The sequence below is a fragment of the Chrysemys picta genome, unplaced genomic scaffold, assembly GCF_011386835.1.
Source record: "Chrysemys picta bellii isolate R12L10 unplaced genomic scaffold, ASM1138683v2 scaf714, whole genome shotgun sequence".
Lineage (NCBI taxonomy): Eukaryota > Metazoa > Chordata > Testudines > Emydidae > Chrysemys > Chrysemys picta.
The window spans coordinates 404-5,000 of record NW_027053421.1 but is presented as its reverse complement, the minus strand read 5'-3'; the positions used below and the strand labels follow the sequence as shown (position 1 = coordinate 5,000).

The window sequence follows — 4,597 nt, the reverse complement described above, 5'->3', positions numbered from 1 at the left end:
GCCCCGGGAAGCAGCTGTCAAATGTTCCAAGTCCCCACTCGGCCACCAGGTCCACCCCAGTCTAGCAATGGGGTTGACCTGGCTGACGGCCGGTTAGTATCAAGGTAAACTCACCGTCGTCCACAGGAGGGCAGCTCTCAGGCCGGCCGGCTGCGGCTGACTCTGGGGCGGCGCCCGGTCCCGGCAGCGAGGGGCGGGGGGCGCGGAGCGAGACGGGGCTAACCGGGGGGGCGCCTCCTGCGACTTTGGGGGCCGCGGGTCGTCAGTGGCGTGCAGGCCGGGCCTCTCCCGGGGGATTCGGGGGGGCGGTCCTGCGGGCCGGGCGCAGGGGGCTCGAGCGAGCCCGGGCCGGTCCGCCCCGGGGCCGGGGTCTCCGCCTGCGGCGCAGGGGGGCGCGGGTCGTCGGGGGAGGAAGCCCGGGGGAGCTGCACACCGGCCCGCCAGGCCAGGCCTGGCCTGGATGGCCGCGGGGGGATTCGGGGCGGTCCCGCGGGCCGGGGGCCGGGCGCAGGGGAGGCGGGGGGTCCGAGCGAGTCCGTCCCGGGCCCGGGGCCTCCCCCTGCGGCTTTGGGGTCCGTGGGTCCCCGCTGGCGGAAGCCACTGGGAGCTGGACACCCGCCGTCCGTCCCGCCTGGCCAGGCCTGGCCTGGGTGGCCGCGGGGGGATTCGGGGCGGTCCCGCGAGCCGGCGTCGGGCGCAGGGGGTCCGAGCGAGTCGGGCCCGGGCCCGGGGTCTCCCCCTGCGGCTTTGGGGTCCGTGGGTCCCCGCTGGAGGAAGCCGCTGGGCGCTGGACACCCGCCGTCCGTCCCGCCTGGCCAGGCCTGGCCTGGGTGGCCGCGGGGGGGGGATTCGGGGCGGACCTGCGGGCCGGCGGCCGGGAGGGTCCGGGCCAGTCCGCCCCATGCCCGGGGTCTCCCCCAGCGGCTTCGGTGGCCCGGGGGGGTCCTCCGCGGAGGAAGCCGGGTGGGTGGGGAGCCGGACCCCAGGCGCCCAGACCCGTGACCTGCGGCCGCGACCTCCGACTCGGCAGGAGCGACGAGGGGCTTTCCGGCCCGTCCCCCCCTCTCCTTCCCCCCCCAGAAAAGGAGAGAGAGCTGACTCGGACCGGGAAAAGCTGCCTACGGCACCTGGGATTCCCAGGCGGTCACCCATCCAAGTACTAGCCAGGCCCGGGACGGTTTACCTTCCGAGATCGGACGGGATCGGGGGCGTTCGGTCCGGTATGGCCGTAGGCACCCGGCCCCGCGCCTCCTCGCCCGCTTTCCCCTGCCGACGCCCGGGCCTGCCGCACGGTGAGCCCCGGTCGGACTGCCCCCCCCTGCGGCAGGGCCCCCGTCTCTCGCGGGCCCGGTCCTTTTTTCCTTTTCGAGCTCCGGGGCCCGGGCTAGCCGCCAGAGCCCCTCCGCCCGCCCTCCCCGGCGTCGGGGAAAATATTGTCCCGGACTTCCAGTGCGCCCGATCCTGTCAGCCGGGGGGTGGGGGGGCAGTCCCTCGCTGCGGCCGCGGAGGGTGAGCCCAGGGCGGCTTGCCTGCCGTGCGAGGCCCCTCTCGGCCACCAGGTCAACCCCGAGTCGAAAGGGCTGAAAAATTTTCAGAGTCCCCTCCCGGGCACCAGGTCAACCGGTGGAATCGGACGGGTTCACCTGCTGGCCGGTTCGCTTCCCGGGCACCAGGTCAACCCGTGGAATCGAAAGGGTTCACCTGCTGGCCGGTTTGCTTTCCGGCCACCAGGTCAACCCCTAGGGGTTTTAACGGGGGCACGCCCGGTGGCCTCTTTCCCGTCCGGTCACCAGGTCAACCCGGATCTCCCTCCTTCCCTGGGCGCCCCCTCCTCGGAGGCGTCAGGTTCCATTTTTTCCCCCCCCAGACTTCCAGGGGCCCGATCCAGTCGGCCGGGAGGCAGTCCCTCGCTGCGGCCGGGGAGGGTGAGCCCAGGGCGGCCTGGTCCATGTCTCTAGTGGGCCCGATCCTTTTTTTTTTTTTCGAGCTCCGGGGCCAGGCCCGCCCGGGCAGCCCTCCTCGGAGGCGTGGGGCGATTTCCCCCCCCTCAGACTTCCAGGGGCCCGATCCTGTCGGCCGGGAGGCAGTCCCTCGCTGCGGCCGGGGAGGGTCAGCCCAGGGCGGCTTGCCTGCCGTGCGAGTCCCCTCTCGGCCACCAGGTCAACCCCGAGTCGAAAGGGCTGAAAAATTTTCAGAGTCCCCTCCCGGGCACCAGGTCAACCCGTGGAATCGAACGGGTTCACCTGCTGGCCGGTTCGCTTCCCGGCCACCAGGTCAACCCGTGGAATCGAAAGGGTTCACCTGCTGGCCGGTTCGCTTTCCGGCCACCAGGTCAACCCCTAGGTTTTAAGGGGGGGGGGGGACGCCCGGTGGCCTCTTTCCCGTCCGGTCACCAGGTCAACCCGGATCTCCCTCCTTCCCTGGGCGCCCCCTCCTCGGAGGCGTCAGGTTCCATTCTTTTTTCCAGACTTCCAGGGGCCCGATCCAGTCGGCCGGGTGGCAGTCCCTCGCTGCGGCCGGGGAGGGTGAGCCCAGGGCGGCTTGCCTGCCGTGCGAGTCCCCTCTCGGCCACCAGGTCAACCCCGAGTCGAAAGGGCTGAAAAATTTTCAGAGTCCCCTCCCGGGCACCAGGTCAACCCGTGGAATCGAACGGGTTCACCTGCTGGCCGGTTCGCTTCCCGGGCACCAGGTCAACCCGTGGAATCGAACGGGTTCACCTGCTGGCCGGTTCGCTTCCCGGGCACCAGGTCAACCCGTGGAATCGAACGGGTTCACCTGCTGGCCGGTTCGCTTCCCGGGCACCAGGTCAACCCGTGGAATCGAACGGGTTCACCTGCTGGCCGGTTCGCTTCCCGGGCACCAGGTCAACCCGTGGAATCGAACGGGTTCACCTGCTGGCCGGTTCGCTTCCCGGGCACCAGGTCAACCCGTGGAATCGAAAGGGTTCACCTGCTGGCCGGTTCGCTTTCCGGCCACCAGGTCAACCCCTAGGTTTTAAGGGGGGGGGGGGACGCCCGGTGGCCTCTTTCCCGTCCGGTCACCAGGTCAACCCGGATCTCCCTCCTTCCCTGGGCGCCCCCTCCTCGGAGGCGTCAGGTTCCATTCTTTTTTCCAGACTTCCAGGGGCCCGATCCAGTCGGCCGGGTGGCAGTCCCTCGCTGCGGCCGGGGAGGGTGAGCCCAGGGCGGCTTGCCTGCCGTGCGAGTCCCCTCTCCGCCACCAGGTCAACCCCGAGTCGAAAGGGCTGAAAAATTTTCAGAGTCCCCTCCCGGGCACCAGGTCAACCCGTGGAATCGAACGGGTTCACCTGCTGGCCGGTTCGCTTCCCGGCCACCAGGTCAACCCGTGGAATCGAAAGGGTTCACCTGCTGGCCGGTTCGCTTTCCGGCCACCAGGTCAACCCCTAGGTTTTAAGGGGGGGGGGACGCCCGGTGGCCTCTTTCCCGTCCGGTCAGCAGGTCAACCCGGATCTCCCTCCTTCCCTGGGCGCCCCCTCCTCGGAGGCGTCAGGTTCCATTCTTTTTTCCAGACTTCCAGGGGCCCGATCCAGTCGACCGGGAGGCAGTCCCTCGCTGCGGCCGGGGAAGGTGAGCCCAGGGCGGCCTGGTCCATGTCTCTAGTGGGCCCGATCCTTTTTTTTTTTCCGAGCTCCGGGGCCAGGCCCGCCCGGGCAGCCCTCCTCGGAGGCGTGGGGCGATTTCCCCCCCCCCACCCCCAGACTTCCAGGGGCCCGATCCTGTCGGCCGGGAGGCAGTCCCTCGCTGCGGCCGGGGAGGGTCAGCCCAGGGCGGCTTGCTTGGCGGCCGGGTCCATGTCTCTAGTGGGCCCGATCCTTTTTTTCCCTTTTCCGGCTCCGGGGCCCGGGGTGCCCGGGTAGCCCTCCGCGGTGGCGTCGGCCAATTTTTTTTAAAATCAGACTTCCGTGGGCCCGATCCTGACGGCCGGGAGGCAGTCCCTCGCCGCGTCCGGGGACGGCGAGACGCTCGGCCACCGGGTCAACCCGGAGGAAGCGGTCTGGGGGAAGAAAAAAAAAAAAATTTTCCAAGTCCGAAAAATTTTCAAAGTCCCCTCTCGGCCACCAGGTCAACCCCTTTGGAGCGAATGGGTTGACCTGACGGCCGGTCGTCTCGCGGATGTCCGGAAGGGGTCGCCCCACGCCGTCTCGGCCGACCGAGGGAACCACGAGGTGGCGCCCGGTTCCAGTTTCGTACCGCCGAAGGCGGGGCTTTGGCTTTTTCGACCTGCCTTTCGAGGATTGTGTGAGGAGATTTCTGAGGACAGGTTTTTCAGAGCCTGTGAGAACCGGAGCTCAGCCTAGGGGATCAATCCGAGTATTGTACCCGACCCTGCCCGGCGTGGGAGGGGGGGAGCGGGCCCGTTTGAGGGCGGAGGCCAGCACCCGGCCCTCCGCCGAGACGGCCCGCTTTGCCCGGCTCTTAGCTCATGGGCCCCGCAGCGGCCGGGAGCCGAGCTCCGAGTGTCGGCGCCCCCCGGAGGGAGGGGGGGCCCGCTCCTCTCGCGCCCGCCGATCGATGTGGCGCTGACGTTCGCGACGGGAAGGGCCCTTCGCGGGCCGGCACCCCAACCGCGGGGCCGT

General features: G+C 70.0%; 1 non-coding gene across 1 annotated transcript; it reads right to left on the bottom strand.

Moving 5' to 3' along the window:
• Positions 1-1,115: 1,115 nt before the first annotated feature.
• On the bottom strand, positions 1,116-1,234 carry LOC135979186 (5S ribosomal RNA). The gene has a single exon (XR_010596510.1). It is a non-coding gene; the product is annotated as a 5S ribosomal RNA (ribosomal RNA).
• Between the last annotated feature and the right edge of the window lie 3,363 nt (positions 1,235-4,597).